At 39.9% G+C, this 16,485-nt stretch overlaps 1 long non-coding RNA gene and 2 pseudogenes across 1 annotated transcript; 2 read left to right on the plus strand and 1 right to left on the minus strand.

Moving 5' to 3' along the window:
- Window positions 1–475: 475 nt before the first annotated feature.
- On the minus strand, window positions 476–4,621 carry LOC147871811 (uncharacterized). Its single transcript, XR_015538286.1, has 4 exons — window positions 4,348–4,621; window positions 3,917–4,133; window positions 2,185–2,424; window positions 476–1,787 (listed from the first exon to the last, which is right to left on the minus strand). It is a non-coding gene; the product is annotated as an uncharacterized LOC147871811 (long non-coding RNA).
- Window positions 4,622–4,939: 318 nt separating this feature from the next.
- Window positions 4,940–5,200, plus strand: LOC147871812 (signal recognition particle RNA; annotated as a pseudogene).
- A 7,145-nt stretch (window positions 5,201–12,345) lies between these two features.
- LOC147871813 (signal recognition particle RNA) lies at window positions 12,346–12,606 on the plus strand (annotated as a pseudogene).
- Window positions 12,607–16,485: the final 3,879 nt, after the last annotated feature.

The following is a 16,485-nucleotide window of genomic DNA, read 5'->3' on the forward strand; positions in this document are numbered from 1 at the left end:
TCATTATTTATAAATTAACAATCATTCCATTTATTTAACTATTTCCATGCATAATTTATCAAATTTAACTTTAAATTCACATAATCTGTATGTATGCTTTTTAACCTATGAAAAAGCATTTTTTAAATATATATCATAATAGAAAATTTCAAAGCCTAACTCCACTAATCAAACATAAAAATGAAAACTAAAAACTAAAAGGTAGATTTCCTGTTCCACATTCTAATAAATATGAAATCTGAATATTCTTCAAACATGGCCACTCTCCAGCAATAAAACTTGGTTTCTGGAGACCACAGCCCAAAATTGGAAGAAATCTGTACAATATTTATGACAATGGAAATAAAACAATTATATCAATTATTTATTTTAATCCGTCTGATCACAATATAATTTTATTTAAAATTTATTATAATTAAGATAATAAAATATCATTCATATTCCTTATCGATTGATCGATTTACATTTCGGAACAAACAAACAAACAAAACAATTACTTCTTTAAAACAGGGAAGGAAAACCCTGACAGAAAACCAAGGGTTGAAGGGGCTGCATAGGAAAAGAGAAACCAATCCTTCTAAGGGAAAGAACCCGGAATAAAAACTTCTGGAGGACTATGGGGGTTGGACATCGGGCTAAGAACCCAATTCTGGAAGAAGCTGACACACTGAAAGGGCCGTAGTGGTAAAGAAGAAGAAGAAGGACATGTAATGAATATCGAAACTTTCATTAGGTTTGTACGTCTTCCTCCTCTGTGTGTGTGTGTGCGTGTGCGCGCGCGCTTGGGTGTGTGTGTGGCGTGTGGGGCGTCTGGGGCGTGGTGTGGGGGTGGTGTCTTGTCGTGTGGTGTGGTGTGGTGTGGTGTGGTGTGCAGTCGTGTGGTGTCGTGTCGTGTGGTGTGCTGACGTGTCGCGTGGTGTGTCGTCTCGTGTGGCGTCGTCTCGTGTGGCGTCGTCTCGTGTGGCGTCGTCTCGTGTGGCGTCGTCTCGTGTGGCGTCGTCTCGTGTGGCGTCCTCTCGTGTGGCGTCGTGTCGTGTGGCGTCCTGTCGTGTGGCGTCGTGTCGTGTGGCGTCGTCTCGTGTGGCGTCGTCTCGTGTGGCGTCGTCTCGTGTCGTGTGGTGTCGGCCCACACCACAGTACACCACACGACACGACAGCACACGACGACACGACACGACGCGACACGACTGCAGAACACACCACACAACACACCAAACCACACGATACAACACGACAGGACACCAGGCCCCACACGCCCCACGCCCCACGCCACATACACACACCCAAACGCTCGCGCGCGCACGCAGACACACACAAAGGAAGAATACATACAAACAAAATGAAAGTTTCGAATTTCTTCATTACATGTGCGCTTCTGCTCCAACCTCTTCTTCTCTAGCACTACGGCCCTTTCAGTGTGTGAGCTTCTTCCAGAATTGGGTTGGTAGTCCGATGTGCACCCCCCCACGGTCCTCCATAAGTTTTTATTCCGGGTTCTTTCCCTTAGAAGGACTGGTTTCTCTATCCCTATGCAGCCCCTTCTACCCTTGGTTTTCTGTCAGGGTTTTCCTTCCCTTAGCCTTTGGGGATTCCTCCCCTACCCACAAGGCAGTGGGGGCACTGAGCTCATGTGGTATTTGATGGGTGTAGCCTGCCACCAGCTACACTCCCACGCTCTCCGGTCTTGCCGCCTCGGTCCGGGACTGCCCCTTATTCGCAGCTAACCCTCATATCACTATCCGCCACCTGTCGCCCGCCCAGTACCTGAGGCTCGCCCTGGATTACGACTGAAATAAACAAACACGACGTTACGGATACGGATCCTACACATCTCCGTTACACTTTTTCGCCGAATGACCCTTCCGTGTAGACGTATCTACGTCAAAATTATTGCTTTATATTATGGAACTCTTAAGGTTCATTGACGTGTTCAGATCATCCACCTACCTAAAGTCAATTGAATCTGTTAAATTTTGTGCGGTACATGTCTCAACCATCTCATACTCCTTGAATTAATCACTCTAAAATGTTAAATTGAATCATAAGTATGAAGTTCCCCATTGAGTAAGAAACTAAACTAACCCCCCCCCCCAAAGGGTGGTTAGTTTTGTGTCTTATCCAAGTGTTTTAACCCTTGAATGCGCAGTATGACTTGAATGAGTATTCTTATCAGTATCAGATTACCTTGTTGGTGTTAGTACGTCTTCTCTCACTTTTCTTCATTTCTTAAATAGTTTTCTGTCGCTGTTCGGAGACGATGTGCTGCTTGTAGAGCAGTGATCATGCGACTGGCTTGGTATTTGTTTATTTGTTACGTTATTTGTTTACTCGGCATTGTTGTGTTTCTATACCAACACAACAATGCAGAGTATAAACAAATATCTGTTGCCATTGTTTGAAGACGTCACCTTCTGTCACCGGGATCTAAAAGACACACAATTGAAAGTATATAAATCACTTTTATATTACTGTTAATTAAATTAAGCAATGAAGCTATAACACACCCATCACAGTTTCTAGAGTTCACCTCAGTGAACAATACAAAACACATACGGATGTGTTCAAGGTCGTATTTTTCTGTGTTCATTGTACACGTTTTTCAGATTCTGTAATACTACAGATTCAGAAATATAAGATATGAAATGTTGACAGAGGAACTACGGTTCCGGAGAATCTGACGTAAATACGTCTCTATAATGTAATGTAATGTAATAATTCTTACATAAGATAAGTACCTGTGATATTCTAAAACGTTTTTACCAGCACAAAATTATCTATTCTACGACGCACTTATTCTACAGCCGATTCACAGCTCAGTTCTTTCCGCAATAACGAAAGCGGATTGTTGACGGCAGTAATGTAACACAACAATGCCGAGTAAACAGATCACGTAGCAATTAGTTTCTTAGGTAACATAACCATTGTTATGTTACCTGGGAAACGTCAAACTTCATTGATATGTTACCTGGGAAACGTCAAACTTCATTGATATGTTACCTGGAAAACGTCAAACTTCATTGATATGTTACCTGGGAAACGTCATCTGTTTATCAACAAATAAACAACAATGGTTACCTACATAGTTACCTTACATTACATTACATTACATTCATCTACCACAGACCCATCTTAAGCGTAACTAATTCAAGTTAAATAAGCAATGTCTTAATCAAACTTTACTCGATTGTAAAGCAAGTGTGACGTATTTACGTCAAATTATCCGGAACCATGGTTCCACTGACAACTTTTTACATGCAAAACAAATTAATTAGAATAATGGCCGGTGTCAAAAGCATTGTATCTTGTAGAAAATTATTTCGTAAATTTAATATGCTTCCACTTGCAAGTGAATTTATACTCTGCTGTCTATCATGTGTGGTGGAAAACTTAGATAAATTTAAAAGAAATACAGATGTACATAATTTAAATACAAGATGGAAACGTGATCTCTATGTGCCAAATCCTAACCTTACTAAATATCAAAAAGGAGTCTACTATACAGGTATCAAGTTGTTTAATAATCTTCCAACAGTTAAAAGTCTAAGTTATTATATAAAGGTATAAGCCTGCATTGAAATATTACCTCTTCACTCACTCTTACTATTCCGTAGATGCTTTCATCTCTGCTGAACATTTTTAAGCTTTATGTATAGCTATAATCTATACGTAAAGCAAGTTTTGCATTTCTTTTTAAAATTTAAAATTCTGAGGTTTTTGTATATTAATTTGTTAAAATCTTGAGTAAGAAACTAAACTAACCCCCCCCCCCCTTCGGAGGGTTTTTTTTGTGTCTTACTCAAGTCTTTTAACCCCTTCCTTTCATTGTATTTATCGCCTAAATATAATTTAAACACAGAGGCGTCAGTTTTCGTAAGCAGTTTGACTTGAATGAGTATTATTATCAGTATCAGATTACCTTCTCTCACTTTTCTCCATTTCTTAAATAGTTTTCTGTCGCTGTTCGGAGACGATGTGCTGCTTGTAGAGCAGTGATAATGCGACTGGCTTGGTATTTTTTGATTTCTTTGTTGTGAAGCGTTATTTGTTTACTCGGCATTGTTGTGTTTTTATACCAACACAACAATGCAGAGTATAAACAAATATCTGTTGACATTGTTTGAAGACGTCATTTCCTGAAGGCAACGAAAATCACAAATTTTTATAGTAGAAGACTAGAGCAGGGCGCTCCTTCCGGAGCGCGTTCTCTAATCTGATATTCTACGTCTTTACGTCGCTGTTCTTGTTCAGTCAACTTTCTACGTCCATCCCCACCCTTGCAAATCTTCGTCTTAAAATCGATCATAATAGTTTTCGTAATCGTAATATATCGAATGAGGATCAGTTTACCTTGTGAAGTTGTTGGAGTTGGTACTTCAAATACTTGATGACGTCTTCTTTCGCTTTTCTGATGTTTTAAGCCAACTGTCAGTCGATAATCAAGATTGCGGTCTGCTGCTTCTGGAGCAGTGATAATGCGACTGGCTTGATATTTTTTGATTTCTTTGTTGTGAAGCGTTATTTGTTTACTCGGCATTGTTGTGTTTCTATACCAACACAACAATGCAGAGTATAAACAAATATCTGTTGACATTGTTGATTGATGACGACGAAATCACAAATTTTTATAGTAAAAATAAAAAAAAGATATTTCAGCTACCACAGACCCATCTTAAGCGTAACTAATTCAGGTTAAATAAGCAAAGTCTTAATCAAACTTATCTCAATTGTACAGCATGTATGAAGGGAATATTTAGAATAAAGCCAATATATAAACTTCCTTTCCGTAAAGACGTATTTACGTCAAATTCTCCGGAACCGTGGTTCCACTATCACTTTAATTTTTTTTTTTGGGGGGGGGGGTGTCTACTCGGTCGTGACTCTGCGTATGCACTTTCGGTGCCCACAACGAAGCTGAAAGCCAGGGCTGGGGCTCCGACGTGCTGGGAGTGGTGACGAACTCCTGTAATCCAACTACTTAGAGGCTAAGTGTTGAGAAATGACTTGAGGTTGGGAGTTCTGGTGTTCTGTGTTCCACAGCTAAGCTCGGTATCAATATGGACACCCTGGGGGGAGCCCGGGGTGGCCAGGTTGTTTAAGGAGGGGTGGATCGGGCCAGAGAGGAAACTCACCCGTATGATGCTGTAATGGGATCGCGCATGAAGACTGGGAGCTGCTTTAGAGCAGACCGGAAGTCACCTGTGATCGGAGCTACCGGCACCTGTACTACGACAACCCCGGCCCTGGGATCTTTTTTTTTTTTTGGGGGGGGGGGGGAGGATGAGCCATGTCTCATGGCTCGAGTAGCCTATCTGCTCTCTCGAAGTTCTTTGGAGTCGGCGGCTTCGAGACCCAGATGAGACAGCAGGGCAGACAGTCTGTGTGTGTGTGTGTCCGCCGGGCAGAGAACGACTCAGCTTGGAGACAGATAGGTCTGATATTTTTTGGGTTGTAACCCCCTACCGGAGCCTGAGCCTTGGGAGTTTGTTCTCCTTTTGAATTTATATATATTTTTATTAAATATCCCTTGTTGTTTAATCGGGGGTTCATTTATTAAGTTTTTTGGCTTAACCGCTATTACCATCCCACAACCGTACCACCTCCCGGCCTGGGATAATTTGGTCCAGTCACGAGAGCCAGTAGGGCTGAATTGCCACCTCACAGATTTTGCAATTATGGAGAAGAATGTTCATTCCAAATTAAAACAAATATATTCTGCAGAGAACTTGTGAGACCTACTGATGTTTTAATACTCCAATTTATATGATGAACTATCATTATTTATAAATTAACAATCATTCCATTTATTTAACTATTTCCATGCATAATTTATCAAATTTAACTTTAAATTCACATAATCTGTATGTATGCTTTTTAACCTATGAAAAAGCATTTTTTAAATATATATCATAATAGAAAATTTCAAAGCCTAACTCCACTAATCAAACATAAAAATGAAAACTAAAAACTAAAAGGTAGATTTCCTGTTCCACATTCTAATAAATATGAAATCTGAATATTCTTCAAACATGGCCACTCTCCAGCAATAAAACTTGGTTTCTGGAGACCACAGCCCAAAATTGGAAGAAATCTGTACAATATTTATGACAATGGAAATAAAACAATTATATCAATTATTTATTTTAATCCGTCTGATCACAATATAATTTTATTTAAAATTTATTATAATTAAGATAATAAAATATCATTCATATTCCTTATCGATTGATCGATTTACATTTCGGAACAAACAAACAAACAAAACAATTACTTCTTTAAAACAGGGAAGGAAAACCCTGACAGAAAACCAAGGGTTGAAGGGGCTGCATAGGAAAAGAGAAACCAATCCTTCTAAGGGAAAGAACCCGGAATAAAAACTTCTGGAGGACTATGGGGGTTGGACATCGGGCTAAGAACCCAATTCTGGAAGAAGCTGACACACTGAAAGGGCCGTAGTGGTAAAGAAGAAGAAGAAGGACATGTAATGAATATCGAAACTTTCATTAGGTTTGTACGTCTTCCTCCTCTGTGTGTGTGTGTGCGTGTGCGCGCGCGCTTGGGTGTGTGTGTGGCGTGTGGGGCGTCTGGGGCGTGGTGTGGGGGTGGTGTCTTGTCATGTGGTGTGGTGTGGTGTGGTGTGGTGTGCAGTCGTGTAGTGTCGTGTCGTGTGGTGTGCTGACGTGTCGCGTGGTGTGTCGTCTCGTGTGGCGTCGTCTCGTGTGGCGTCGTCTCGTGTGGCGTCGTCTCGTGTGGCGTCCTCTCGTGTGGCGTCGTGTCGTGTGGCGTCGTCTCGTGTGGCGTCGTCTCGTGTCGTGTGGTGTCGGCCCACACCACAGTACACCACACGACACGACAGCACACGACGACACGACACGACGCGACACGACTGCAGAACACACCACACAACACACCAAACCACACGATACAACACGACAGGACACCAGGCCCCACACGCCCCACGCCCCACGCCACATACACACACCCAAACGCTCGCGCGCGCACGCAGACACACACAAAGGAAGAATACATACAAACAAAATGAAAGTTTCGAATTTCTTCATTACATGTGCGCTTCTGCTCCAACCTCTTCTTCTCTAGCACTACGGCCCTTTCAGTGTGTGAGCTTCTTCCAGAATTGGGTTGGTAGTCCGATGTGCACCCCCCCCACCGTCCTCCATAAGTTTTTATTCCGGGTTCTTTCCCTTAGAAGGACTGGTTTCTCTATCCCTATGCAGCCCCTTCTACCCTTGGTTTTCTGTCAGGGTTTTCCTTCCCTTAGCCTTTGGGGATTCCTCCCCTACCCACAAGGCAGTGGGGGCACTGAGCTCATGTGGTATTTGATGGGTGTAGCCTGCCACCAGCTACACTCCCACGCTCTCCGGTCTTGCCGCCTCGGTCCGGGACTGCCCCTTATTCGCAGCTAACCCTCATATCACTATCCGCCACCTGTCGCCCGCCCAGTACCTGAGGCTCGCCCTGGATTACGACTGAAATAAACAAACACGACGTTACGGATACGGATCCTACACATCTCCGTTACACTTTTTCGCCGAATGACCCTTCCGTGTAGACGTATTTACGTCAAAATCATTGCTTTATATTATGGAACTCTTAAGGTTCATTGTCGTGTTCAGATCATCCACCTACCTAAAGTCAATTGAATCTGTTAAATTTTGTGCGGTACATGTCTCAACCATCTCATACTCCTTGAATTAATCACTCTAAAATGTTAAATTGAATCATAAGTATGAAGTTCCCCATTGAGTAAGAAACTAAACTAACCCCCCCCCCAAAGGGTGGTTAGTTTTGTGTCTTATCCAAGTGTTTTAACCCTTGAATGCGCAGTATGACTTGAATGAGTATTATTATCAGTATCAGATTACCTTGTTGGTGTCAGTACGTCTTCTCTCACTTTTCTCCATTTCTTAAATAGTTTTCTGTCGCTGTTCGGAGACGATGTGCTGCTTGTAGAGCAGTGATCATGCGACTGGCTTCGTATTTGTTTATTTATTACGTTATTTGTTTACTCGGCATTGTTGTGTTTCTATACCAACACAACAATGCAGAGTATAAACAAATATCTGTTGACATTGTTTGAAGACGTCACCTTCTGTCACCGGTAACTAAAAGACAGACACAATTGAAAATATATAAATCACTTTTATATTACTGTTAATTAAATTAAGCAATGAAGCTATAACACACCCATCACAGTTTCTAGAGTTCACCTCAGTGAACAATACAAAACACATACGAATGTGTTCAAGGTCTAAAATTTGGGTTTGTATTTTTCTGTGTTCATTGTACACGATTTTCAGATTCCGTAATATTACAGATTCAGAAATATAAGTTATGAAATGTTGACAGATGAACCACGGTTCCGGAGAATCTGACGTAAATACGTCTCTATAATGTAATGTAATGTAATAATTCTTACATAAGATAAGTACCTGTGATATTCTAAAACGTTTTTACCAGCACAAAATTATCTATTCTACGACGCACTTATTCTACAGCCGATTCACAGCTCAGCGCTTTCCGCAATAACGAAAGCGGATTGTTGACGGCAGTAATGTAACACAACAATGCCGAGTAAAGAGATCACGTAACAATTAGTTTCTTAGATAACATAACATCATTGTTATATTACCTGGGAAACGTCAAACTTCATTGATATGTTACCTGGGAAACGTCAAACTTCATTGATATGTTACCTGGGAAACGTCATCTGTTTATCAACAAATAAACAATGGTTACCTACATAGTTACCTTACATTACATTACATTACATTCATCTACCACAGACCCATCTTAAGCGTAACTAATTCAATTTAAATAAGCAATGTCTTAATCAAACTTTACTCGATTGTAAAGCAGGTGTGACGTATTTACGTCAAATTATCCGGAACCATGGTTCCACTGACAACTTTTTACATGCAAAACAAATTAATTAGAATAATGGCCGGTGTCAAAAGCAGGGTATCTTGTAGAAAATTATTTCGTAAATTTAATATACTTCCACTTGCAAGTGAATTTATACTCTGCTGTCTATCATGTGTGGTGGAAAACTTAGATAAATTTAAAATAAATACAGATGTACATAATTTAAATACAAGATGGAAACATGATTTCTATGTGCCAAATCCTAACCTTACTAAATATCAAAAAGGAGTCTACCATACAGGTATCAAGTTATTTAATAATCTTCCACCAACAGTTAAAAGTCTTAGTTATTATATAAAGGTATTCAAGCCTGCATTGAAATATTACCTCTTCACTCACTCTTACTATTCCGTAGATGCTTTCATCTCTGCTGAAATTTTTTAAGCTTTATGTATATCTATAATCTATACGTAAAGCAAGTTTTGCATTTCTTTTTAAAATTTAGAATTCTGAGGTTTTTGTATATTAATTTGTTAAAATCTTGAGTAAAAAACTAAACTAACCCCCCCCCCCCCAAAGGGATGGTTAATTTTGTGTCTTACTCAAGTCTTTTAACCCCTTCCTTTCATTGTATTTATCGCCTAAACATAATTTAAACAAAGAGGCGTCAGTTTTCGTAAGCAGTTTGACTTGAATGAGTATTATTATCAGTATCAGATTACCTTCTCTCACTTTTCTTCATTTCTTAAATAGTTTTCTGTCGCTGTTCGGAGACGATGTGCTGCTTGTAGAGCAGTGATCATGCGACTGGCTTGGTATTTGTTTATTTATTACGTTATTTGTTTACTCGGCATTGTTGTGTTTCTATACCAACACAACAATGCAGAGTATAAACAAATATCTGTTGCCATTGTTTGAAGACGTCACCTTCTGTCACCGGGATCTAAAAGACACACAATTGAAAATATATAAATCACTTTTATATTACTGTTAATTAAATTAAGCAATGAAGCTATAACACACCCATCACAGTTTCTAGAGTTCACCTCAGTGAACAATACAAAACACATACGGATGTGTTCAAGGTCGTATTTTTCTGTGTTCATTGTACACGATTTTCAGATTCTGTAATACTACAGATTCAGAAATATAAGATATGAAATGTTGACAGAGGAACTACGGTTCCGGAGAATCTGACGTAAATACGTCTCTATAATGTAATGTAATGTAATAATTCTTACATAAGATAAGTACCTGTGATATTCTAAAACGTTTTTACCAGCACAAAATTATCTATTCTACGACGCACTTATTCTACAGCCGATTCACAGCTCAGTTCTTTCCGCAATAACGAAAGCGGATTGTTGACGGCAGTAATGTAACACAACAATGCCGAGTAAACAGATCACGTAGCAATTAGTTTCTTAGGTAACATAACCATTGTTATGTTACCTGGGAAACGTCAAACTTCATTGATATGTTACCTGGGAAACGTCAAACTTCATTGATATGTTACCTGGAAAACGTCAAACTTCATTGATATGTTACCTGGGAAACGTCATCTGTTTATCAACAAATAAACAACAATGGTTACCTACATAGTTACCTTACATTACATTACATTACATTCATCTACCACAGACCCATCTTAAGCGTAACTAATTCAAGTTAAATAAGCAATGTCTTAATCAAACTTTACTCGATTGTAAAGCAAGTGTGACGTATTTACGTCAAATTATCCGGAACCATGGTTCCACTGACAACTTTTTACATGCAAAACAAATTAATTAGAATAATGGCCGGTGTCAAAAGCATTGTATCTTGTAGAAAATTATTTCGTAAATTTAATATACTTCCACTTGCAAGTGAATTTATACTCTGCTGTCTATCATGTGTGGTGGAAAACTTAGATAAATTTAAAAGAAATACAGATGTACATAATTTAAATACAAGATGGAAACGTGATCTCTATGTGCCAAATCCTAACCTTACTAAATATCAAAAAGGAGTCTACTATACAGGTATCAAGTTGTTTAATAATCTTCCAACAGTTAAAAGTCTAAGTTATTATATAAAGGTATAAGCCTGCATTGAAATATTACCTCTTCACTCACTCTTACTATTCCGTAGATGCTTTCATCTCTGCTGAACATTTTTAAGCTTTATGTATAGCTATAATCTATACGTAAAGCAAGTTTTGCATTTCTTTTTAAAATTTAAAATTCTGAGGTTTTTGTATATATTAATTTGTTAAAATCTTGAGTAAGAAACTAAACTAACCCCCCCCCCCCTTCGGAGGGTTTTTTTTGTGTCTTACTCAAGTCTTTTAACCCCTTCCTTTCATTGTATTTATCGCCTAAATATAATTTAAACACAGAGGCGTCAGTTTTCGTAAGCAGTTTGACTTGAATGAGTATTATTATCAGTATCAGATTACCTTCTCTCACTTTTCTCCATTTCTTAAATAGTTTTCTGTCGCTGTTCGGAGACGATGTGCTGCTTGTAGAGCAGTGATAATGCGACTGGCTTGGTATTTTTTGATTTCTTTGTTGTGAAGCGTTATTTGTTTACTCGGCATTGTTGTGTTTCTATACCAACACAACAATGCAGAGTATAAACAAATATCTGTTGACATTGTTTGAAGACGTCATTTCCTGAAGGCAACGAAAATCACAAATTTTTATAGTAGAAGACTAGAGCAGGGCGCTCCTTCCGGAGCGCGTTCTCTAATCTGATATTCTACGTCTTTACGTCGCTGTTCTTGTTCAGTCAACTTTCTACGTCCATCCCCACCCTTGCAAATCTTCGTCTTAAAATCGATCATAATAGTTTTCGTAATCGTAATATATCGAATGAGGATCAGTTTACCTTGTGAAGTTGTTGGAGTTGGTACTTCAAATACTTGATGACGTCTTCTTTCGCTTTTCTGATGTTTTAAGCCAACTGTCAGTCGATAATCAAGATTGCGGTCTGCTGCTTCTGGAGCAGTGATAATGCGACTGGCTTGATATTTTTTGATTTCTTTGTTGTGAAGCGTTATTTGTTTACTCGGCATTGTTGTGTTTCTATACCAACACAACAATGCAGAGTATAAACAAATATCTGTTGACATTGTTGATTGATGACGACGAAATCACAAATTTTTATAGTAAAAATAAAAAAAAAGATATTTCAGCTACCACAGACCCATCTTAAGCGTAACTAATTCAGGTTAAATAAGCAAAGTCTTAATCAAACTTATCTCAATTGTACAGCATGTATGAAGGGAATATTTAGAATAAAGCCAATATATAAACTTCCTTTCCGTAAAGACGTATTTACGTCAAATTCTCCGGAACCGTGGTTCCACTATCACTTTCATTTTTTTTTTTGGTGGGGGGGGGGGGTGTCTACTCGGTCGTGACTCTGCGTATGCACTTTCGGTGCCCACAACGAAGCTGAAAGCCAGGGCTGGGGCTCCGACGTGCTGGGAGTGGTGACGAACTCCTGTAATCCAACTACTTAGAGGCTAAGTGTTGAGAAATGACTTGAGGTTGGGAGTTCTGGTGTTCTGTGTCCCACAGCTAAGCTCGGTATCAATATGGACACCCTGGGGGGAGCCCGGGGTGGCCAGGTTGTTTAAGGAGGGGTGGATCGGGCCAGAGAGGAAACTCACCCGTATGATGCTGTAATGGGATCGCGCATGAAGACTGGGAGCTGCTTTAGAGCAGACCGGAAGTCACCTGTGATCGGAGCTACCGGCACCTGTACTACGACAACCCCGGCCCAGGGAGCATTTTTTGGAGGGGGGGGGAGGATGAGCCATGTCTCATGGCTCGAGTAGCCTATCAAACATAAAAATGAAAACTAAAAACTAAAAGGTAGATTTCCTGTTCTACATTCTAATAAATATGAAATCTGAATATTCTTCAAACATGGCCACTCTCCAGCAATAAAACTTGGTTTCTGGAGACCACAGCCCAAAATTGGAAGAAGTCTGTACAATATTTATGACAATGGAAATAAAACAATTATATCAATTATTTATTTTAATCCGTCTGATCACAATATAATTTTATTTAAAATTTATTATAATTAAGATAATAAAATATCATTCATGTTCCTTATCGATTGATCGATTTACATTTCGGAACAAACAAACAAACAAAACAATTACTTCTTTAAAACAGGGAAGGAAAACCCTGACAGAAAACCAAGGGTTGAAGGGGCTGCATAGGAAAAGAGAAACCAATCCTTCTAAGGGAAAGAACCCGGAATAAAAACTTCTGGAGGACTATGGGGGTTGGACATCGGGCTAAGAACCCAATTCTGGAAGAAGCTGACACACTGAAAGGGCCGTAGTGGTAAAGAAGAAGAAGAAGGACATGTAATGAATATCGAAACTTTCATTAGGTTTGTACGTCTTCCTCCTCTGTGTGTGTGTGTGCGTGTGCGCGCGCGCTTGGGTGTGTGTGTGGCGTGTGGGGCGTCTGGGGCGTGGTGTGGGGGTGGTGTCTTGTCGTGTGGTGTGGTGTGGTGTGGTGTGGTGTGGTGTGGTGTGCAGTCGTGTAGTGTCGTGTCGTGTGGTGTGCTGACGTGTCGCGTGGTGTGTCGTCTCGTGTGGCGTCGTCTCGTGTGGCGTCGTCTCGTGTGGCGTCGTCTCGTGTGGCGTCCTCTCGTGTGGCGTCGTCTCGTGTGGCGTCCTCTCGTGTGGCGTCGTGTCGTGTGGCGTCGTGTCGTGTGGCGTCGTCTCGTGTGGCGTCGTCTCGTGTCGTGTGGTGTCGGCCCACACCACAGTACACCAAACGACACGACAGCACACGACGACACGACACGACGCGACACGACTGCAGAACACACCACACAACACACCAAACCACACGATACAACACGACAGGACACCAGGCCCCACACGCCCCACGCCCCACGCCACATACACACACCCAAACGCTCGCGCGCGCACGCAGACACACACAAAGGAAGAATACATACAAACAAAATGAAAGTTTCGAATTTCTTCATTACATGTGCGCTTCTGCTCCAACCTCTTCTTCTCTAGCACTACGGCCCTTTCAGTGTGTGAGCTTCTTCCAGAATTGGGTTGGTAGTCCGATGTGCACCCCCCCACCGTCCTCCATAAGTTTTTATTCCGGGTTCTTTTCCTTAGAAGGACTGGTTTCTCTATCCCTATGCAGCCCCTTCTACCCTTGGTTTTCTGTCAGGGTTTTCCTTCCCTTAGCCTTTGGGGATTCCTCCCCTACCCACAAGGCAGTGGGGGCACTGAGCTCATGTGGTATTTGATGGGTGTAGCCTGCCACCAGCTACACTCCCACGCTCTCCGGTCTTGCCGCCTCGGTCCGGGACTGCCCCTTATTCGCAGCTAACCCTCATATCACTATTCGCCACCTGTCGCCCGCCCAGTACCTGAGGCTCGCCCTGGATTACGACTGAAATAAACAAACACGACGTTACGGATACGGATCCTACACATCTCCGTTACACTTTTTCGCCGAATGACCCTTCCGTGTAGACGTATTTACGTCAAAATCATTGCTTTATATTATGGAACTCTTAAGGTTCATTGTCGTGTTCAGATCATCCACCTACCTAAAGTCAATTGAATCTGTTAAATTTTGTGCGGTACATGTCTCAACCATCTCATACTCCTTGAATTAATCACTCTAAAATGTTAAATTGAATCATAAGTATGAAGTTCCCCATTGAGTAAGAAACTAAACTAACCCCCCCCCCCCAAAGGGGTGGTTAGTTTTGTGTCTTATCCAAGTGTTTTAACCCTTGAATGCGCAGTATGACTTGAATGAGTATTATTATCAGTATCAGATTACCTTGTTGGTGTCAGTACGTCTTCTCTCACTTTTCTCCATTTCTTAAATAGTTTTCTGTCGCTGTTCGGAGACGATGTGCTGCTTGTAGAGCAGTGATCATGCGACTGGCTTGGTATTTGTTTATTTATTACGTTATTTGTTTACTCGGCATTGTTGTGTTTCTATACCAACACAACAATGCAGAGTATAAACAAATATCTGTTGCCATTGTTTGAAGACGTCACCTTCTGTCACCGGGATCTAAAAGACACACAATTGAAAATATATAAATCACTTTTATATTACTGTTAATTAAATTAAGCAATGAAGCTATAACACACCCATCACAGTTTCTAGAGTTCACCTCAGTGAACAATACAAAACACATACGGATGTGTTCAAGGTCGTATTTTTCTGTGTTCATTGTACACGATTTTCAGATTCTGTAATACTACAGATTCAGAAATATAAGATATGAAATGTTGACAGAGGAACTACGGTTCCGGAGAATCTGACGTAAATACGTCTCTATAATGTAATGTAATGTAATAATTCTTACATAAGATAAGTACCTGTGATATTCTAAAACGTTTTTACCAGCACAAAATTATCTATTCTACGACGCACTTATTCTACAGCCGATTCACAGCTCAGTTCTTTCCGCAATAACGAAAGCGGATTGTTGACGGCAGTAATGTAACACAACAATGCCGAGTAAACAGATCACGTAGCAATTAGTTTCTTAGGTAACATAACCATTGTTATGTTACCTGGGAAACGTCAAACTTCATTGATATGTTACCTGGGAAACGTCAAACTTCATTGATATGTTACCTGGAAAACGTCAAACTTCATTGATATGTTACCTGGGAAACGTCATCTGTTTATCAACAAATAAACAACAATGGTTACCTACATAGTTACCTTACATTACATTACATTACATTCATCTACCACAGACCCATCTTAAGCGTAACTAATTCAATTTAAATAAGCAATGTCTTAATCAAACTTTACTCGATTGTAAAGCAGGTGTGACGTATTTACGTCAAATTATCCGGAACCATGGTTCCACTGACAACTTTTTACATGCAAAACAAATTAATTAGAATAATGGCCGGTGTCAAAAGCAGGGTGTCTTGTAGGAAATTATTTCGTAAATTTAATATACTTCCACTTGCAAGTGAATTTATACTCTGCTGTCTATCATGTGTGGTGGAAAACTTAGATAAATTTAAAAGAAATACAGATGTACATAATTTAAATACAAGATGGAAACGTGATCTCTATGTGCCAAATCCTAACCTTACTAAATATCAAAAAGGAGTCTACTATACAGGTATCAAGTTGTTTAATAATCTTCCAACAGTTAAAAGTCTAAGTTATTATATAAAGGTATAAGCCTGCATTGAAATATTACCTCTTCACTCACTCTTACTATTCCGTAGATGCTTTCATCTCTGCTGAACATTTTTAAGCTTTATGTATAGCTATAATCTATACGTAAAGCAAGTTTTGCATTTCTTTTTAAAATTTAAAATTCTGAGGTTTTTGTATATATTAATTTGTTAAAATCTTGAGTAAGAAACTAAACTAACCCCCCCCCCCCCTTCGGAGGGTTTTTTTTGTGTCTTACTCAAGTCTTTTAACCCCTTCCTTTCATTGTATTTATCGCCTAAATATAATTTAAACACAGAGGCGTCAGTTTTCGTAAGCAGTTTGACTTGAATGAGTATTATTATCAGTATCAGATTACCTTCTCTCACTTTTCTCCATTTCTTAAATAGTTTTCTGTCGCTGT

This window comes from Zootermopsis nevadensis, unplaced genomic scaffold (genome assembly GCF_977971745.1).
Source record: "Zootermopsis nevadensis isolate Lab colony 2312 unplaced genomic scaffold, Znev_1.0 Znev_ptg000038l, whole genome shotgun sequence".
NCBI lineage: Eukaryota > Metazoa > Arthropoda > Insecta > Blattodea > Termopsidae > Zootermopsis > Zootermopsis nevadensis.